This window comes from Diceros bicornis, chromosome 4, assembly GCF_020826845.1.
Source record: "Diceros bicornis minor isolate mBicDic1 chromosome 4, mDicBic1.mat.cur, whole genome shotgun sequence".
NCBI lineage: Eukaryota > Metazoa > Chordata > Mammalia > Perissodactyla > Rhinocerotidae > Diceros > Diceros bicornis.
Window position 1 is genome coordinate 94,387,991 of NC_080743.1, and position 22,891 is coordinate 94,410,881.

Genomic DNA, 22,891 nt, shown 5'->3' on the forward strand with positions numbered 1-22,891 from the left:
GAAGATTAGCCCTGAGCTAACATCCGTTGCCAGTCCTCCTCCTTTTTGCTGAGGAAAATTGGCCCTGGGCTAACATCCGTGCCCATCTTCCTATGCTTTATATGTGGGGTACCTGCCACAGCGTGGCTTGATAAGTGGTCCATAGGTCCGCACCCAGGATCCGAACCTGCGAACCCTGGGCCACCAAAGCGGAGGGCACGAACTTAACTGCTACGCCACCAGCCTGGCCCCTGCAATGCCAGTTTTAAATGCAAATTATAAGAGCTTTTATCTTTGTGTAGAATCAGCAAAATTACACGATTTGTATTTTGTAACTCGTAAATGCGTGTTTCATTCTTATCAGAACAGTGGAAACGATGCACAAAAATTTTTATTTTACTTCTTGATATGTGCACATTCTACCAACACTCGCAACCTGATGATGAGTAAGGAGGGACTGAAAGGAAAAGGAACTGTGAGTTGCCCCGTTTTTCCCTTCTACATCATCATCAGTGCTTGGCTCACACAGGGAAGTTACAAGAAAGGAAGGGTATGCTAGGTCCTTCTTGTTTCTTTGAATTCATTACCTTCTTTCTGCGCTGGAAGCAAGGTCTGGTTCTAATGGAAAGTGTAGCTCCTTGGGGCTGTCAGCACCCTGCTGCTGGAGATGTGCTGATATGGGACACAAGCCCAGAATTCTGCAGAGCCCACCATCCTGGGAGTTTGGTGAGATTCAAAGCAAGTACAAATCAAGTGTGTTGTGGAAGCCAGGTAGCAGTCATGAATGCTCCATGCAAATGCACGGCAAGGCACGGGGGACGCGGGCGTGCATGGATCTCCTCTGCTCACTGCGTGCGCCACAGTCCTGTCAGACTTCACTCACAAAATACAAGTTCAGAGATAAAGTTATTAAGAGTTTCAAGACAGCAGCAGAGTTCTTAACCAAGTCCAGTGCCCTTCTGAGAGCGCCCAGTGTGACTGCTCTTGTCACATGCTGGTGAAGCTCACCTTGCTCCTCGGCTACTCTCTCTTGGAGCATTTACATGTTCTTAACATCTGTCTTAGAAGAAGGGCCCTTGCTGAGCTCAGTCAAGTTTACTAAGGTCGAGGATGGTGGGAGGATGATCTCATAGAGCTCGGTTGTTCTACTTCTGCTAATACCAGTATTATGTTAACTCATTTTTTTAATGCTCTCTTGCTGATTTTGTTCTCTGCTCATTATCTCTCATATCCTTTTTTAAAATACCAGACCTTTCTCTGGCCTGTCAATTCCTTGCTGCATCCAGTTTCTCATTTCGCAACCTTATGTTTCCCTTCTAAATTGATTAATAGTCTTTGGTTGGATTCAACTTTGTATCTTAGCCCAAACCTGACATAGAGCAAGTGCTTCACGTTTGTTGCGTTGATCAATTAATTATATTACTTAACCTTCATAAAAATAAATATCCTGAGGTGGTACTTCTACTTGTCATTCAGTCGTGTGTTCAGTTATTTGTTCAGTCACGAATATTTATTGAACACCTACTCCATGCCAGCCCTGGTGGTCTAATGGTTAAGCTTGGGTGCTGTCACCTCTGCGGCCCAAGTTCGTTTCCCCGTCAGGGAACCACACCACCCATCTGTCGGTTGTCAGACTGTAGCAGCTGCATGTAGCTGTGATGCTGAAAGCTGTGCCAACGTTATTTCAAATACTAGCAGGGTCACCCATGCTGGACAGGTTTCAGTGGAGCTTCTAGACTAAGACAGACTAGGAAGAAGGACCTGGCCACCCCCTTCTGAAAAAACTGGCCATGAAAACCCTGTGAATAACAGCGAGCATTGTCTGGTACAGCACAGGAAGATGAGAGGAGGCGCAAAAAGACCAGACAGCGTTCCGCTCTGCTGCCCACTGAGTCCATAGGATCGGAATCGACTCAATGGTGCTAACAACAAACTCAATGCCGGGCACTCTTCTCTTTCAGGCCTCGTCTTTCTCATTTCTCCACTCACCTTTCTGTTTGGATCAAAGGTGAAGAGTGGTGATAATTATCACCAATGTCAAGGGAAATTCCTACCATATTTCCAGCCCACTCCTCTGAAATCTCTTCCCGTTTGTTGCTAGCTGTCTATCCCATATGATTGGCGAATTTGTCCTCTTACTGTTCCACCCAACTCGGTATGACCTGCAAGCTCAATGAGATTTTTTTTAACAGAACTTGGTCACTAACTGACAGCATTAAAAGCACTAGCCCGAGCAAGGTGATAGTCAAAATGTTGTTAGCTATTTGGGAGGACTGGGTCCAGGGCCGGGGCGGGACCCTCAGGGACTCAGGGCAGCAGCTATTTACCAAAGAGAAGAAAGTATGTCAATAATTTAAAATCAGTACAGTTGTACTCACTTCTACCCACTGGCTGATATCAGCCTGGCCTGAGGGCACGGTCCTATTGCAACCTCTGAGGGTGCTGCTAGCTCACTATGACTGGTGCAAAACCAGTGATAAATCTCCTCTACTAGAACTATCTGAACAGTGTACATCAGTGCAGCAGCCTGATCCCAAGTGAGACTGCACACCAACCTCTGGAACTCTGGCTCCCTTTAGCAGGACGAGCCAGCAACAGGATGTTACTGACAGGCTGAAGGAATTGAAGAGGAAGGACAGAGGGAAAGAGAGAAGAAAGATGAGGGAGGTGTAGGGAGAATATTTGCTGTCTGCCGTCTCTCAGGAGCTGAGTGGTTTGCCTGTGTTGAGTTTTTTTTGTTTTGTTTTGTTTGAGGAAGATTAGCCATGAGCTAACATCCGTTGCCAATCCCCCTCTTTTTTTGCTGAGGAAGATTGGCCCTGAGCTAACATCTGTGTCCACCTTCCTCTACTTTACATGAGACGCTGCCACAGCATGGCTTTGATAAGCAGTGCGTAGGTCCGCACCCAGGATCCGACCCTGCGAACCCTGGGCCACCAAAGCTGAGCACGCAAACTTAATTGCTACGCCACCCCCCTGTGTTGAGTTTTAAGCACACGAGTTCATGAAGAGCAGCTGTGGGGTGGCAGAAAGAGCCTCCGCCTGTGGGAGGAAAAACCTGTGCTCACTTGTCAGGATAGTGAGTTATCCCGAACTCACTCACTTAGCTCGCTCACCTTTTCTGCACAGGACAACATTTACATCACAAGATCCTTGCTAGTACTCACTGCAGTAAAGTTAATAAAAGTGCATGCAGTTAGCATTTAATGAGTGCCTTACATCCAGTAAACGTTTGTTGAATCTATATGCAAAATGGGTGTGGATTTCAGTAAATCTGAATGAAATATAAGGAAGTCTAAAGCGTTGTTGAATCAGTGAGTAATATAACATCTCTTTTCTCTAAATCTGTCCTGGAAATAAATCATACTTGTCTGATGGATGTGTATTTTTTCACAAAGCCAAGTCAATATTAAGTGGGAACAGAAAATGCCCTGTGTGTAAACAAATTAAACCTTAGGGATAATTGTAACAAGGAAAACCAATATTTTGAGAAAAACCCATCATATCCTTTTACCTCCACCTGACTGCTCCGCTCTCCACTGTCTCCCACCTGTTCACAGGCTCTGACCTGGTGCCATGTGAGAATCAGGCTGCAGCTGATTCTGTAGCCTGCAAGCCTGGGAAGTATAGCACATGACCTGTCTTCTTCATTTTCTCACTCTCCCTTCCTTCCTCCTTCTCCGTCCTCTTCTCCCTTGTCTCTTTCTATCATCTTCGGAGCCATTGTCATCATCACTAATATTTTTGAGTACTGAAGCAGTGCCAGGCAGTCAAGATGCTTTATATGCATCATCTCAACACAAGTTACTTTGTTGCAAACACTCAATTGTTGAGAATATTAATTAAACAAATAAGCTTACTTTATTTCTACTGTAATTAGAAGGTGAATCTTAAGTGGTTTATCTTAACACTATTAAAGTAAACCGGTGGTTCACGACTGGGAGCAATTTTGTGTCCCTCAGCCAGGACGTTTGTCAATTATCTGGAGATATTTTGGGCTGTCATAGCTTGGGGGGAGGGATGCTCTTGGTGTCTAGTTGGGAGAGGTCAGGGATGCTGCTAAATGTTCTAGAATACACAAAACAGGCCTCCACTTCAAAGACTTCAAAGAATTATCTGACTCAAAATGTCAAGAGTGCTGAGGTTGATAAACCCTGAGATAAACTGATCTATAGGTTTTGAAAACAATGTACCATTAAGAAAAACTTAGGTTACCACTGATTCTTTTACATCAAATTATACAATTTTAAAAACATCATTAATGTTCACTTCTTGCTGCCATCATCAGAACTATGTTTCAAAACATTTAAAACAAATCAAAGTACTTTATATCTCCGTAAAGTAAACAGCAAAAAACTAGATCTTTTAGCATTATAAAAAAACATAGGGGCCGGCCTGGTGGTGCAGCAGTTAAGTGCATGTGCTCCGCTTCGGTGGCCGAGGATTCGCAGGTTCCAGGACCCACACACCACTTGTCAAGCCATGCTGTGGTGGCATGCCATATAAAGTAGAGGAAGGTGGGCATGGATGGTAGCCCAGGGCCAGTCTTCCTCAGCAAAAAGAGGAGGATTGGCATCAGATGTTAGCTCAGGGCTAGTCTTCCTCACCAAAAAGAAAAAATATATATATTTTTTATATATGTTATATTTTAATATATTTTAATTTAATATAATTTAATATATTTATATTTTATATATAAATTATATATATAATTTTCTTAATAAAAAAGTTAGTAGCTCAGTCGACAATGGCTTCTTTATAAGAAAACTGGAAAAAATATCATTGTTTTGCAACTTTTTCCTTTAACCTGCAACCTTGCTGGCAAGCGCTAAACTGAACCTATTGATTATCCAGTAAGGTGAAACTCTTCTTTCTCATCTTACTTTTCTTCAGTCAAGGGACTTCTTTGGCATTGTAAAGAGGAATTTAAAAGAAAAGTTTTAAAACCTTCTATTTCAAACAAATATCAGCCAACAACAACAAAAAACAGCCAACCATTTTCTTTGTTTTCTTTCATTTGTGGTACTTAACCTCATATTTTTCTATCTAATTTATCCAGTGGAGCGTATTTCTTACTCTGTATCCTAAGTAGTGTCAGTTTTTTCCTGCCTTTCATTAAAATGTTGTGTTTTCCCAAAAAGTTATATTATTCTCCTTTCCCAAAAAGCTTAACATTGTCCTAACCCTGTCTCTGTACACGCAGCCTGAGTCCCCCTTCTCGACGGCTTTCACGCTTGAGCCTTCTTCAGGCCTACAGCCAGCTCCGGGCTTAGCCAAGGTGGCTTCATATTTTTCATATGTGCCTGAAATTGCCTGGAGAACTACTAGTGCCAGGAACAAAATCCAGGCATTTTGAACCTCATTATTTATTTTTAAAGTCCATACTCCTTTTATTTAAGAACTCCTCTTCCTCTCCCTTCACTCATATTTCCAAATAAATCAGCTTTCAAGGCAGGGCTCGTTCTAGAGCCACAGAGTCTTGTTTATCCTAGAAACTTGGCGAGCAGGTTTCGAATTCTGAAATTCTGAATACGCCCTACTTAAGGGGGGAGGATGAGAAAATAGCTTTCCCAGAAGCAAGCGGCTAAAATTTTTACCAATGTACTTTTAAAATTTGGAGTGATTGCGTCTGTCTTTATTGTAGGACAAGAAAGGCTGGGTGGGAGCCATGGCTGCCTGAGGGCTTCCAAAAGCAGCCCAGTCCTGCGTTGGTAAATAGGTTGTCTCTTGCTAAAGGCCCCCATCCTGTATTCAGTCCTCAGTATCTCCTGCCTTTGTCCATTCACCAGAAGTTTATATTATCTCTGAAAGGAAATCGTGATCAGATACTCCTTGTACTGTGTTAACTGAAAGGACATTCAACTCGAGAGAGAGTGATGGTTTCCCTCTTGGCTTTCTGCTTGTGATTGTCGTTGATATTTCCAAGCAAATGTTGGATCCTTGTATCTGGCAGTGGGCCCCAATTGCAAACTTGCTCCAGATGTGACTGGAATAATCAGGATGATTTAACAACAAAAAGTAAAAATATGAACATAACTTTCCCATTTCCCCCATAACAATTTTGCTTAATATAAATAAATAAATATTTGGAGTAAGACTGAAAGAAATATATTTACCAAGGTACAACTGAGGCTCTCTTCTCACATTAAACTCACGCATTGAGTATCACCATTTAGCTATTATTTCTCCCATTCTCCCACAAAGATTTTTCAAAACTTCTTCCATTTAGAGCTTGGATATCTAATGTCTAAACAGAGCTTCAGTCCATCCTAACCACATCTGTCCTAACCACATCTGTCTTCACAGCAACTATATTCCTCATTTACTCACCTTGCTATTAGCTCTAATTCTCTAATAAAAGACCCTTTCATGGGGTTGCAGCCTGATATTCCTGAAGTCCAGATCCCTTCCTAAGACTTTCCTCTGTGTAATTTTCTTTTTTAGTTCTGAAAATGGAGAAAACTAAAGAACTTATTGCCTTGTAATAGTCTCTTTTCTGTCAAGAAAAAACTGCTAAGGAGCTGCATCTTAAAAGAACATGTCAACTTTCCCCAAGCTCCTTAATTTCTGTCATATTTTCTATCTCTTTATTTCTCTGTGGTGCAATCTTGGAATATCTTTCAATTTATCTTTCAGCTCATCAGCTTTCTCTTCATCTATATCTGATTGCTGTTAAAGTTATATATTTGTGTTTTTAGTTTGACCATATTTGTCATTTTTAGAAGTTATATTTATTTTTCAAATTTGCTTATTCTTTTTTTTTAATAATATCTTGTTATTTTCTTAGCGTTTCAAGTCTTTCTTGCAAGTTTTCAATTATTTTTACAATGCCTGTTTTATGTTCTCTTTCATATATTATTAAGACGCTGATATGAAGTTCCTGGGCTCTAACCCTCTGGAAGGCAGACTGCTGGTTCTTCTGGTGGTGGATGGTTTCTGGGCCCACCACAGCATACAGCTCTAGGGGCTCCCCTCTCATCATCGTCCACGTGCCCCTGCCGTGTGCAACACACCGCCTAAGCAGACATCTGTGGTGGTCCTAGTGGGTTCTGCCTTGTTTTATAAATTTTTGTGGATAAATTATCTTTAGTAGGGTCTTTTTTTCCTGTGGGGACCCCATAGAAGTTGCTTTCCAGTTTTACCTCATTTCTGCCAAACATTCCAAGAGTATTATCAGGGATCAATTTTTAAGTTATTTCTCACCTTGGGGGTTTCTGGACCACTCAGGTAGTATCATTTCAATCCTCAAATCTGTGCAAGGTGCAAGACAGTTTCAATTTCTCAGGAGACAAACTCAAGCTTCCTTTTCATTTCCTTGAGTTGGTGAATGTCTTTATTTTCTCTTGTCATTCTTTTGCTATTAGAAAATACATTTTTGTTGTTTAAGGCACCTAGTTTGTGGTACTTTGTTATGGCAGCCCTAGTAAAATAATACATTACTATTAGTCCAAAATTGAAAACAACCCAAGTGTTTACCAACTGGTGAAAGGATAAATATACTAAGGTACGTCCATACCGTGGAATAGTACTCAGTAATAAAAAGGAATGAACTACTGATACATGCAACAACACGGATGATCTCAAAAGCATTTAGGCTAATTGATAGAAGCCAGAAACAAAAGGCTGCATATTCCATATTTTCACTTATATGACATTCTTGAAAAGGCAAAACTATAGAACAGAAACCAGATCAATGGCTGCCAAGGGCCAGTGAGAAGAAGGAAAGGATTAACCACAAAAGGGCACAAAGGGAACTTTTTTGGGGACAAAGGAAATATTTTGTATTTTCATTTCTGTAGTGGTGGATACATAACTGTATATATTTTTCAAAACTCACACATATAAAAAGGATGAATTTTACTGTATGTAAATCATACTTCAGTAAATCTGACTTTAAAAAATTAAATTATATTGCAAAAAATGCAAAGATGAAAATCAAAATATTATGTATTCTCATCACCTAAATATAATTACTATGAATATTTTGCTATATTTATATCTAGCTTTCATATATAAAATATATATTTACAAACTTAGGGTCACATTGTATATACAGTTTTATAATTTACTTATTTCTTTTAATAAAATATTGTAAATGTCAATATTCTTCTGAAACTTTATTTCTCACTATGCTATTTTATGGTATATGCTTTTCTCAGCCAATTCCCTATTGTTGAAAATTAAAGGTTTTCCTGCAGTGTTTTACCATTATAAACAATGCTGCAATCAGTATCTTTAAAGCTAAGTTGTTACACATATTTGTAAAAATGGAATAATAATGATGTTTATTAAATAACAGTGATAAAGACATCACATGATATATGGATATAAAAATTGATCCATTTAGAATATATACCCATTGCCGTACACTTTTGAGAGTTGTCCTCTTCCTGACATATACGTTTCTATAGCAGAATTTAGAGAGGCTGAGTTGTACAATGAAAATAACATGGGTGCTGGGATCAGGGGACCAAAGTTTGTGCCCCAGCTCTGCCTCTTTGTGACTGAGTGGTCATTATACCCACCAGCTTTCTCATCTGTAAACTGGAGATGAAAATAATACTACGCGGCCCATACTATTGGTTGGCTAACCAGACCCATGCCGAAACACTTTACTCTTGCTCACCTGCACTATAGACAGGCGGGAAAAGCTTCGTAATTGCTTTCCCACTCTCCTTTGCAGCCAGGACAGCTAAGTTCTGGTCAATGAAAGGTCTCTTGGGAAAGTTTTCGCTTTTCTAATAAAAGCAAAGATGTCCCTAGTTCCTGCTCCTTCCCTTCCTCCTTCTTCCAGCCCTGAACACAGATGTGATATCTGGAGCAGCTGTCTTGCAACCATAAGGTGACTTTCTTGAGGGTGAGAGGCCAACATTCTTATCAGAATGGTGAAGTGGAAGGTTGAAGGAGCCTGGATCCTTGATGACACTGTTGGGCCACCACACCAGTTCCAGAACGCCACTTCCCAGTGTCTTGTTAAATGAGAAAAACAACCTCCATTTATTTAAGCCAGGTTTCCTGTTACCTTAGACGAAAGCATTCCTACCTGATACATAAGTTGTTGTGAAGGGCAAATGAGTATATATGGGATTGTGCTTTGGAAAATGGGAACCAACAGAAACATTTCAGGTGACATTTGCTGGCAATTAAATATAAAAATAATATGCTGACTGTCTTTCTACTTGTGTCTTTTCTCTCCAAGCTTCTCATTCATCAAGAGTTTATATTACATTTCCTATACTCTTTCAACATATTTTCAATTATTTACTACTGATTGATTATTTTCAGAAAATTTTTATGATTAAACCAAAATATACTGTGCATTGCACTTTTTTTAAAAAAAAAAGAAATACAAAAACTCAATTGCCTTATTCAGTGAAATGGGTGTTGTAAACAGTACCATGCCTATATCATTAAAAGTGGGACTAATGGTTTCACTGTCCAAAGCAAAGCTATAACTGCCAGTGTGGTCTCCATGACAGCAGTCGAGTCAAACCTCTTTTGGAGGGTGGTGCAGCCAAACAAGCCTAAGTTACTGCTCTCAAGAGCATCATTCCTGAGCTAGGGATTCTCGCTCCAGCTCACTAGAGGAGAAGTGTTGCAAATGAACGCTGATAATGGTTGGAGGATGCAGAGCCCAACATTTATCATAATTCATGACAGCGTCTAAAGAGAAAAGATGAAGACTTGGAGGAAGTCGCTAGCCACAGAGGCTTGGTTTTCTCACTTTTAAAATGGGGAAAGATATATACCCACCGAGGGATACCATAAGCATCATAGTTAATGTAAACAAAGCACTTGGCATTTACGAGGTGTTCCTTAAACAGAGCTTGGCTTCCATAGAGGCAGAGCAAGGCATTTGCCTCTGCATTCCTGAGCACAGCGATTCAGACCCCTGTATTCAAATCACCCTCATTGGGTGATCTTGGACAAAGCCCCCGTTTTCTCATCTGTAGAATATCAGGATAATCAAAGTACCTACTTTATAACTGTATGATATAATCCTGGTAAAGTGCTTAGCACGGCTCCTGGCGCATGGAAATGCTTAATAGGTGTCAGCTGTTATTATTGTTAATACTTAGACCTCGTTCTGCTCTGTTGGCTCTTTCCCTTTAGCATATAAACACATTAGGTTTTTTCCATCTTAAAAAAGTAATAGACCTTAGATATTACCTTTTATTTATTTTGCCTGTTCAATTTATTTTTCTCTGTTCATATCCTCTACTTTGCCCTTGGCTGCATACACATTGCCTAGATCAACTCCTGAAGAGTCAATAATGCCCACCTGACCACAGCCCAGGGTCAAGTACTGGGGAAGGCAAGCACGTGGCATAGAAGACGAGCGTGAGGTTAAGAGTCAGAGGGTCGTCTGTTCAAATCCTGACTCCACAACTTTCTAGGTGTGTGACCTTGGGCAAATTTCTTGTCATCTCTGAACCTCAGCTTCTTCACTAATAAGCTAATAAGCTGGAGATGAAAACGTCTACATTGCAGGACTGCAGTGAGGTTAAAACGGATGATGCCCGTAAAGTACACAGCACGATGTCTGGGGCATAGTGAACACTCAGTGCATGGGGAGAAAGAATTACTACCCAAAATATAAAGTACATTAGGACTTGCAGTCTCGTTGAGGTGATAACACTAATGTATAGAGAACAGTTCGATAACAATTTGGGATCTGTTTGCCACCATCTTTAAGAACAGAAAAGGGGTGTGTGTGTTGAATCCTTTGAGCAGGGTCTGCTGAAGGAAGACTGAGCTGAATTCGGAAGAGGGGCAGGGACCGCACAGGGGAAAGCGAGAGTCTGGAGAGCAGCAGAGGGAAGACGGGCTTGTCTGGAACCAAGGACGTGTGCAGGTCATCTGACTGCCTTCCCAAGCCTTCAGTTACTTGGTGGCGGTGGCCACGGTGAGAGTTATAAGTACCTCAAGGTGCCTTGCATCTGAGTAGTGCTTCTGCATTCATTCTCTCATTTGAGCCTGATAAGTCTATGTGGTAGACAGAGAGGTAATTATGACCCCTCTCACAGTTATAAAAAATGAGTTCAGTGAGGTTATGTTATCTAAGGGCCTCCGGCTCACCAAGTGGCAGAGCTGTGACTTGCACTGTCTTCTGACTTCAAGTCCAGGTGTCTTTCAATGAAGGGGGGGGGCGGGTTCCATTCTCTAAACAATTGGGATCCCCTGTGGGCATTTGAGCATGCAGCTGACAGAAGAGAGTAGGGAGTAGGGAAGATTAGCCTGGCAGCAGGATATAGGATGCAGTGGAAAGAGAGCAACCAGAACTGAGGGCAGCCCCTGAGAAGCTGTAGATAAATGCACTTGAGGTGGAGAATGCTGGGAGACATTTTGAAGGCAGAAACATCAAAACTTGGCAGCCGATTCTATGTGAGGTCAAAGGAGAGAAAAGTCAGAGATAGCCCATACTGGCTCTATGACTAGGAGGAAGGGAGTGCCTTCAGGACGTAGGGTACCTGGGAGGAGGAGCAGGTTCTGAAAGCCTGCAATAGAGCTACTGGGGCCGGGAGACGATCTGAGTAGAAGACAGTGGCTTTGTTCTGGCAGGACATTCAGGCAGTTGTGACTCTGCGATTGGAGTGCAAGTGAGGAATCCAGGCTGGAAAATCAAATTTGGAGGTTGTAGTCAAAGAAGTGAGAATGGATGATGCATTTTTTATCTATTGCAAATTACCCCAAAACTTAGCGGCTTCAAACAACAAGAATTTGCTCTCTCAGGGTTTCTGTGGATCAGGAATCCTGAGCGGCTTAGCGGGGTGGTTCTGGCTCAAGGTCTCTCATGAGGTTACAATCAAGGTAGCAGCCTGGGCTGCAGTCCTGTGATCCTCCCCGGGGCCGCAGGATCCACTTCTAAGCTCACTCATGTTGCTGTTGGCAGGAGGCCTCGGTTCCTCACCAGGTCCGCCTCTCCATGGGGCTGCTCACAATGCGGCTTCCCCCCAAGTGAGTGATCCAAGAGACGAGAAAGCCTGAGGGGCCCAAGAAGGAAGCCCAGTCTTTTATAATCTAATCTCAGCAGTCACCTGCCATCACTTCTGCCAATGCTACTGCTCACACAGACAAGCCCCAGGACAGCGTGGGAGGAGACTACAGAAGGGTGTAAATGCCAGGAGGCAGGATCTTCAGGAGCCATCTTGGAGGCTGGCCACCAGAGATGAGCTCTCCAAGCAACTGTATATATTGTGAGAAGGATAGGGATCTGTAGAAAGAGCACCTGGGCACCCATGGACACGGGGCAGAAGGAAGGAAAGAACCCGGTGAAGGCAGAGGAGGAACAATCAGGGGCATAGGAGACCCAGGGGATGGCAGTGTGGCTGCAACGAGAGTGAAGCCAGGTCCCAGAAAGAGAGCAGAATCAACATAAAATGCTGCCATGATAGAAAAGGAAATATACTGTAAAAAAAAAAAGAAAAAAGCAAAGTTATTTTGACCTTGGGCTGCACTCTATTCTTGGTTTTTGTTTGTTTATTTTTGTTTTTAGCAGATTTCCCTTTTCATTCAGTCTTGCTGGAGCTAATACAAAATCGTTCTGACTTCCCTGTCCACAGGCCAGCTAGATTTGTTGGGAAAGGTGCCTGGGAGAGGGGGAGCTTGTCAGGGAGCTTGCTGGACTGAAACATGTCCACAGATAACCTGCAATGCAGGCCATTCTCAGCAGGATGCTCAGGGGACATCGCATAATGTCGTCTCCTGACTGTCCACATTTGATGCTTTTCCCCTTTTACATAGGGCAAAAAGCTATAAAGAAGACAGCTCTTTCTTTTGAGACAATATTTTCCCCCTGAGCTTTGGATAGAACCTACCAGAACCGGATTTTTAAAGGACAAACTGTTCTCACTTAAAGCCAAATTGCCGACTGTAAGTGGATGTGTGTGCCTGCCTCCTGGCGTTCTCTCATCACTTAATTTTGCTGGTGGGAGATCATAGTTCTATCTTTAAAAATAAAATATATCGTAGTGCTTTCTTAATTAAAAACCCTTTGAGTCATGCCTTCTGAAATCTGTTACATGGATTTAACTGATTGGCAGGGAAGGGATTTTCTGTTCTCTGTGAAGTGAAAGAATTCAGAAAGGAAATTAAGAGATGAAAATGTCCCAGGAATGAAATCCCTCTCTTTAATAATACACATCACACGGAGGTATTATCTACCAGTAAGTTTACTTAAGTTTAGTCAAATAAGGAAGAACTAACCAGTCACCCAGGGGGCCCAGGTCCTGGGGAAGAGCTGAGTTCACACCCCGGCTCCCATCCCTACCAACGTGTCATTGAGACTCAGAAACTGAATTTCCTCAGAGGTAATGTGGGGAAAAAATAATATGGTTGAAAGGATGACAGACTCCATATGTAAAACACCTAGTGTACAATCGGGGCACAATAAATGGTGGCTATTTTATCAAGAAATGATTCTTAACCCTTGTATCACCCAGCAATGTCTTGTAAAATGAATTCAGGGGGAACTTGCACCCTTACGGGGTCCCCTTGCTCCACTAGAGGTGAGGATGAGTGGTAACGAGCATTAAAGATCCGGCTGTAGGGCTCCAAGGGCTTTCAAGCTCATCCTGTCATCTGATCTTCACGAGAACATTCGGAGACATTTTAAGTCTGGAGAAACTGAGGCATGGCCAGTTGACCAATGACACAAGGCATGAACAGACTGTGTGGAGATGTCTAGGTCCCATTCTCCTTCTGCTATAATTTGCTGACTCCTAACAGAGCAGAAATATAAGGAGAAAGTAAAGAGTAAGATTGGAAGAAGCTGAATACAATTTTAAGATCAGTTATTTAATAATCAAAACAGGTTCAGGTTGACCATAAATCTTCCACTCTTAGAATAAAAGCAATAAAATGGAACTATTTTAACAACTTTCATCACTGTCTGTGGAAAATATTCTGCTTTTCTCTGAATTCTTCATAGACATCATTCTGAAAGTCAAGTTTATACTCATTATCTGCCAGGAAAAATCATTATGAACTTAATGGAGATCAGAACTAAAATTTGTATATCATTTTGATCAGGTGGAACAGGGAGGAACATGGGAGGGTGTGGGGGATGCCATAGGGGGAGTGCGAGGCTCTGTTTTAACCCATTCATGGATTGGCAAGTCACTTAATTTCCAGTTTCCTCCTTCACAAAATGGAGTGAGTGGTACTTACCTCAGGATAGTCATAAGGTTCAAAAGGAAAATGAGTTCATAAGTGTAAAAATATGTTTAGGTACTAGGGACCATCCAAAGAGATAAAGCAACTTTTCATCTATTTGTGAACTTTCTCAAAAGCCAAAAGTTTTGGTTTGTGTGTTTTCACACCAAGCTCAACATGCTCTGGTTTAGGCATATTTTCCAATGCGTTGATTTTGTGGCATGGGGCTCTCTGAGACTCTCACTGCCCCTCCACTGAGTACCGACCATTTATTTAACAATAGATCAAGAATAGCCTTGACTGCACACCAAAGATCACGAGTGGATTGTGCTCCATCAGTAATTTGTAAACTTTTAGTATATGAGAAGCTATTGTAAACCTTAAAGCATTTCACAGATCCCCACGTGAATAGCTGTTGGGCTTGTAATATGGATTGATTGAGAAAATATACACTGACACACGGACTCCTGGGCGATAAAGGCCCCAGGCTCTAACCCCTATCTGAGCAGAACCACTGTTCATCTTTATTTCTCCCATTGTCCCCCAATATAGTCTTTGAGTGCATTTAAAAAAGAAGTATGTTTTTCTTCTTTGAGGCAAGCCACGAGCAGAATTTTCCCATTGAAAAATGTAAATAATAAGTAAGGTCTCAGAAGAACCTGAAGTCCATTTTACCTATGCTGTTGCTATATGGCTACCGTGTATGGATTTTTCTTTTTTTCCTGTGCCTGAGTGAGAAGGGGAGCCCACGTCATCCGGAAGTTGTTTTCGTCTTCCCCTTAGCCCTCTCCTCCCCCAGGACCTTTACCAACAGTCTGAAATATCTTTCCCATGCACGGTGCCAGGCACACATAGGCTAGAATAGTTACTGAATGAATGTCCCACAAGTTTTCCCTCCATGGTAAGAAGCATTGCCTAAACATGGTGAAGAAGAGATTACTTTTGGGCACTGATCTAGAATTGCTAATTATCTCTTGCCAACCCACATCTCCTTCTAAGGGAAGCTTCTTTGCCCATAGGCTTTTCTATTCTAAATAGCCCGCCCATCCTCCTGCACAACACATGATTGAATGGATTAAAGTTGGGTTTCCCTCCCAAGGGAAGAACTTCAGTTGGCTACTGGACAACTTCTGAGTGATGTGGTCGCTTGAAAGAAGGAGCTCAGCCAATCAAACTTCTCTCAAGAATGCGGTTGGGAAACAGACTGAGTCAGTAAGCAGAGCTGAAAGGCCATATGCTGGGTGGTAGGCTCAGGCCTGGGGTGACCATAAGGGACCAGACTAAAGCTCCAGTCAGCAGGAAGGTTCTGGTCAAGTGAAGAATGGAGCTGATACATCGAGAAGCAGAGCTGCTGTGAGTGAGATTTCGCAGCTCCTGAGAAGCAGGGAGAACAGTGCGCTTGGCCATTTTTTAAAAGACCAGTTTCAGTTTCGGAGAATACTTACCATATTCTGCTCTCTCTCTCTCTCTCTCTCTCACACACACACTTTTTCCTTTAGGAAACTTGAATGACAAAGTGTACCTTGAAACTAAGATGGAGAATGTCTGCTCAACCTAAGGAAGATTTACAGCAGCAGCCCTCACTCGGCCTCACGACAAGCCTTGGATTGCCCTCAGCGTTCAGCCAGGACTCCCCAGTCACATCATGGGTTACACAGCAGCTGCTCGTCATTTCTGCTCTGGTCCCACACAGTGTAGGACACATAATCCCACCCCACGGGGCAAACCCAAAGCAGACAGCCCCACATACGTTCAGGCAAATCTAGTCTTCAAGTTGCTGGTCAATACATTGGGTGGAGGAGAAATATCTGAAAGCCTTTGTGAAGTTCATTCTTAGGGCTTCCCTGCAACAGCATTAAATTTAGAGATTGGTTGGAGTGGGAAGGCCCAGGATTCGGGTCCTAGTCCCACTGACCAGCTATATGACTTCTAATAAATCGGTTAATCACTCTGCTCCACAGTTTCTTCACTTGTAAAGGAGGAATTATGAACTTTGCCCAGCTTACCTCAGGTTATTGTGAGAGGGTTAAATGAGATGAGATATGTGAAAGTGCCTGTAAACTCTTGGCCCTGGTTCGGATGTACGTCTTTGGCAGGGTAGTAAAGAACCGGGAAGACGTTGTGTCGGCTCTGGGAAAGTGTTCGGGCCGTGTCTGCTCTTATTTTGATGACTGAAGTTGCCCCTCACAGAAGCTGTACTTCAGGAGCGTGAGATCCCATAAGGTAAGTCCATCTGCAGGAGCTAAGAGACTGAAGCACAGCTGCCTTACGGCACTTGTCCATGAGAACATTCCAGGAGAGCAAATGAGGATGGAAAATAAGCTTTCCCTTGTTTTTAATTTCAGGAAAAAATGATGAGAACCAAAGGTCAATGAATAAGGAAAACAACTCAGAACAAGACATCTCCAAATTGATAATGAAGTACCTGTTCCTTAGGAAGGGACTTCCATGTGAACTTGAAGGAAAAATGAGAAAAACACAAAAAGCATAATCTGATCAGATCTCAAAGTGGATCATTATTTAAAAGACAAAAACAGCATCGCTGTGCACAAGTGAGCTTAGGAAGGTCAGGCCAGCAAAGGACATAAAAATACCAAAGAAACCGAACTTCTCCAAATTCAGGAAGCAAATGAGAATGACATAGACCTTAATAAGCAAGGGTGACTAGGTGTTCGAGTGCCCTCGTAGCGCCTCCCTGTCTGGATCGGGAGACACACTCAATTGACTGGATTAAGTCTGGCTTTTAAGGGAAAAGATGAAAGCACAGAGTAAAACAAAAGAGGGTTAAGAGGCACCTAGAACGTCAAGTGTGTTCACCTCAGCAGGGCCTGTGGGCGGGGACCCGAAGGCCCTTTAGTAAGTCTAGTTTTCTTAAGGAATCTCAAGAAACTCTCGAAAGAGAACGAATTTTAATCAGTTTAACTATAAAATAAATACGTGATACATAATCAATTTAGACAGGGGTAACAATTTTGTAAAGTCAGGCATACACGCTCCTGATGGGCGAGAAATCATTAGAAATCCCTGTCCTCCTGACCCTGGCTCTTCCGGCCTGATCTAGTACAGCCCTCATCACACAGGCCTGATGCTCTTTTTCAAACTGGGCTATTTTTTGGTCTTTTGAATGGATCTCACTTTTACTTTCTGTGCTTCCTTTCATATCTCCATATCCCCCCGCTACCCTGTGGAAATCTGACCCATCAACAGCTGGAAGAAAATCAACTTAACATGCCACATACTAGGGCTTTGTGGGATGTTCATGGGACTAGTGGTAGAATCTATATGCCAAAATTTGCCAACAACGTTATCGTGATGATTTAAGTGTGGTTTGACTTTAATTAGATGCTAGTGATACCGGCTCAAGACAAGGGTGGCGTGGGGGAAGCCTGTTCACATGTTGTAGAAAGGAAACCCTGTTGTGACTTTGAATGGCCTCTGACAAACTAGCCTGGCTGGATATGCACCCTCCAGGAGATCTAACTGCTGTGTTGATTTTGCGGCCCCTGCCTGTGCGTGTGCCTCCCAGCTGCAATGAGATAATGGCTTTGTTCTTTTGGTTCCTTGGGAGTGTGATGAGCCCCCCACCCCCCCCCCCCCCCCCCCCCCCCCCCCCGGCAGAGAGTCTGTGCTGATAGCCATCCTCAATGAGGACTGGAGGATGTGGTGTGGCGACTCCCAGTCTGTGGGACCAGAGGGTCAGCATTCCTAGCCCCCTCCCCAGTAGCCCACTGGCCTATATAACTGCTGTAAGATTTGTGCTCCCGTAAGATGGTTTTTTTTAAGACATTAGTCAGCGATCTTCCATCTTGCTAGCAAGCTGTAATAATAAAGTCCTTTTTTTCCTACCACCTTGCCTCTTGACTATTGGCATGTCTTGCCGCGAGCAGAAGGCCCACGTTGGGAGGTAACACTAGCATGGCACCTGGAGCACTGAGAACTCTGCTGAGAGGGCTGTCTCTATTCCCATTCAGGCCCCGTAAAGCCTTCCTCTCCAGGCAGGGACATGCTCCTGGGCTGTACTACATGGCAGCAGCTGCTGGGCCCTGCCCTCCGAAGTCTCTCTCTCTCCCAACAAGAAGAGGATGCCCCAGTGCCCAGGACCAGCTCCTACCTGGACAGCACTGGATAGCCCCTGGACCAAGCATTGGATGGAAGAGATTGTGCAAGACTCTCTGGCTTAAGACCTCCCCTTTCCTCCTGCTTTGGCCCAAAGGGTGCCAGGAGGTGGCAACAACGAAGGAAATAGATGTGTTTAGTCTGAAAGTGAGTCTGCATGGCTTGTCGTTAGACACAACCTAAACGCCGAGAACCCGAGGCAGACCTGTAGCCAAGTCTACAACCCCAGCGCCTCAGCCATTGTTAACATGCCATCTCATTAGGTCCGGTTATGAATGCCACTTCCCCTGTGAAGCTGTAACCAAACACAATGGGTTCGCCCCTTGGTGAGTGCAGAGCCAATAAGCACACCAGGGAAATGGAAGAGAGAAACAAGGTTTAGGACCTGCAGCAGGTAAGGAGAACACTGGGAGGATTCCCGAAGCAGTCTCTCCCAGAACAAGGGTTTAAGGAGTCCTGTTATTGTTAAATCAAAGTACAGGTCATGAATATTCAGTTAAAGGAAAGGCAGGAAATTGGGGTTTATTGTCTAACAGCCATGTTCTTTTAAGGCGCATGCTGTTACATGCCCCCCATGTTCAAAGGAAGCGCGACAGAACACCTCTGGGCGGAAACTTGAGCATTATGATGAGATTATAAGGAGCGGGGTTCACTTTTGGTTATCCAGAAGGGGAGCTGGGCGGCTCAGGTTGGTGTAAACTGGTTCCTCAACAGCGGTCTCATCTGCAAAACAACGTCAAGAAGTGTTAGTCGTTGTGACAGGAAGCAGCAGCCTCCCTCTGCAGGCCCCGGCTCAGCCTAACTGCTAACAAAGCCTTTCCGGTCGTGAGGGAAGCCTCCCTCCCCTGGACTTCTCCAGCAATAAGGTTACTCGAATAGCCTTATGCAATGGGAGCCTTATGACGGTGGGGTCTTGTCTTATACATTTGTGTATGCGCCACAGCTCTTAGCACATAGCAGGTGCTTAAAAATAAATCATTTGAATGACGAACCAGCAAGGAAACAGATGAAAGCTGCCAGGTGGAGGATGGTGCCATGAGCTCCCCAGGTCAAGACTGCTCCTTCTCAGCAGTCTTCCCTGGTCCCCATTTTCATGTTATTAAGTTACCATTTAATGCACCATATTTTGAGATAAGCCTCCTTATCCGTAGTGAAAAAAACGTCTACATAAAATAATCCCATTTGGGAGTATCTGCGTCTGCGTGTGCGTTTGGCGGGGGGGGGGGGGGGCGTGTGCCCTCAGCGAAAGTTTCCTCTCCAGCTGGCAGGGCCTTGAAAGTAGACCCGGGGAGGTGCCCAGTGTGTGCTGGGCAGCTTAGAAGACAGGGGCCACTAGTGGCTTTGTTCTCATTCCTTAGAGTCCTTTTGTTTTCTATTTCTGCTTGAATTATGTATCCGTACTAGCATCCACTGAAAATTTTTTGAGCACTTACAACGGCCAGACACTCGGGACAAAAAGGTGAGCAAAGCTGCCACTGCCCTATCTCCATGGGGGTGACAGTGTCCCACGGAAGAACTGCAGAAGAACATCAGTAGCCAACCAGCTTAAACCCGGTGCTAGAAGAACGGAAATAACCACAGCCTTGAATCGAATTGCATAACTGAGGGTCCTTAATAATGCCGCCTCCCTAGCGCCCCCTGCTGCCTCCATCTTGCACGGGAGGCCGCCGGCCAGCGCTTTCCCTGCCTGCTCCAACACCGAGCATAACTCTGCGGTGGGCCGGACACACCCGTGAGCATCTTCCTGGCTGCCAGGAGCATCTGAGCTGGAGACTCCCTGGCTTCAGGCTCCAGAAAGGAAATGGAGATGGAACAGAGTCTAACAGCGAATCTGGAGTGGACAGTGTGTCCTCAGAGGGAAAGGGGTCTCCACGCCCAAGACAATTCCAGGCGGTGGGGACTGCAGGGAGTGGGGCGCCTGCGCGGAGGCGATGAAAGGCAGGAAGGTGAAAAGGACAGGCGGAAGCTGACTCGATGTTTATCTCTGTTCCCGGGGCTGGGAGTTTTCTGTGTCTTCCAGTGAGCCCTTTTTTTTTGCTTTTAGGAGAATAATTCTATTTCATGAAAGGATGCAGTTTCATAAAATCGCTGTAAAAACTCAAGGATGTGCATGAGTTTCCCTTCACCAAAGACCTCTATTTAATGGGCATATAGGAAACTAGCTCATTTCCTAGAGCATCAGTTCCTGGAAGAAGTGACTGGAGTCTTTCATGTATTCTGAGCCACTACTGGGCACGTGGGTGGATTTGGCTTATGCAGAAAGGTGGGAAAACTCAGGATCAGGAGGCCTCGGTTTTCTTTCTGGTTCTGCCACTCATTGGCTGTGTGACTTTGGGCAAGTCCCTCTCCTCTGGGCCTTATTCTTTTCATCTGTAAGTGCCCTTGTGGCTCCAGCATTCCATGAAGGCTTTGAGAGGGAGATGCTGAGAGCCGGCCGCAGGCAGAGGTCAGGCAGCTGAGGTGCAGGGAGGGGGCGCGGGGCGGGGGGGGGTGAGGGATGGAAGGCAGAATGTGGGAGCTTGATCGGTGGTATCACTGCAGGCTCCAGGAGGACGAAATGACGGGGAACCGCAGTGACTGAGGAAAGCTCAAGGAACCAGACACCCCATTTTCTTCCCCTGAGTATGTGCAACGGCATTTGCCGGCAACCATAGAGAATATTGAGAATGACTGGTGGTAACTTTTGCCTGGCTTTCAAAAACTGGGCTGGACCAAGTGAAAATGCCAGGGATTGTTCAACCCTTCAGCGCCGACCGGCACCCACACCGCTCCACAGTGACTGCTCTTGCCGGAGACTGGCCTACAGCTTAGGGAGATGAAGAAAAAGAGAGGGATTGAGTATGGGCGGAAGAGACAAAGATTCACTAAGGGGCAGCGGGCTCCCTGCAGGGGCCAGGGGAACTCGCGAGCGCGCGCTCCTGGACGACGCGGGGCACCGCGGGCGGAGATCAGTTCCCGGGAGGCGGGGGCCCTGACTGCCGGTCGGGTCTTCTTCCTTTAGGAGCTCAGGGATCCGGAGCGCACTGCAGGCAGCAGGATTGCATACATTTCTCTTTATTTGAACCTCTTTTCCTCCATGGCGTTGGCAGCCCAGGAACAATTTTAATCCTTTTAACAGAAAGAAAACATTCTTAAGAGTAAAGCCACACACATTCGAACCTAGTTCTTGCTGATTATAAGATATTAAAAAAAAATCATTTCCGTGATATTGATCTGATTCAGGAACTGAGAATAGTACCCCTTCGTCAGCTGTAAACAGACACCCATTTGTAAATGTCTCAAGTTCAGATCTAACCTGAGAACCAATCAAATAGGAATAGACACTTTAGAGCAAAATGTGTTTTCCCAGTCTCAAGGTGAGTCTGCGGGGGCACATGAAATACTTACTTCACAGATATTGACGATGTCATTTGTGTCCGATGACGTGTCCTTGTTCAAGGGCAACATTGTTTTAAAACTTCCTGGTGAGTCTACTGCCCACGTTCCGATTTGCACGGACCTCCTGCCGTTCTTGGTACATTTGGTGAGTTTTTTCATTTGTTTGTTTGTTTGTTTTTTTCCTCTGTGGGTTTATTAATGTAAAGCAGGGATTATTAACCCAGGGTCCAGAAAGCCCGTGAGTTTGGACGGGGAAAAAAATCACATCTTTGTTTTCACCACCTTCTAACTAAAATTTAGGATTAACATTTGATTCCATGATGGATACATCCAAAAATCCAAAGTTGTGTTAGTCACCACCAACGGAAATCGCAGACGTTTTCCATTCCATTCCAGCTACTGCGTGGCACCTGCTTACACTCGAACTACTTCGAAATTACACTCCCTTCCACTAGGCCTGGTTTTAATGTGTTAATAAAGGATATGTGTATTTCAAATTTTTAATATTTTGATAGTTGTATTTCAACATCATGTGTTTCCTTTGTAATCCTATGTATTATTTACATTTACAAACATCTTCCTGAGACGGGATCCACAGGTTTCATCAGTGGGGGTCATGGCACATGCATGGGCACACGTGCACACACGCACAAACACACGGTAAGAACTGGTCTAGAGGCTAACATTGACGTTGATGCCCGAGATGCAAGACTGGAATTAGGAGGTTCTCCCAAAGGTACACCACACTTGTTTGAAAGCTGGTGGCAAGGGAAGAGGTCTGCTTCCAACACTTCTACAGGACTGCTGCTCCCTGAAGCCTGGGGGCCTGCTGCCCTTGTATTCTGCCTGTTATTTGTCTCTGTCACTGTCACAGGGACAGAGGGTCTGTGTCTTACGTGTGTCTGTATCCTCAGTTCCTAGCACAGTGCCTGACACAGAGCAGGTTCTCAACAAAGTTTGCAGAGTAAATGGAAACATAAACTAGAAATAAATCCTTGTTGAAATCGGCACACAAGTAGTCGTGCTGGATGAGGTGGACACCTGTCAGGGTGTCTGTGCCAAATAGAGTGGGGACATAGGGACTATTATGGGGATGTGGGGTGCATAAAGTGGGGACATTCGTCTTTTAAAAGAAATTCAAAACAGACTTCTGGAAAGTTATTTTCTAAGAATCTTGTTTGCAGTGTGAAAACAACCCCACGACCCCATGTGCATGGCCCCACCCAGCCTCACGTGGCCACCTCTTTCTCCCCCCATCGCGGGG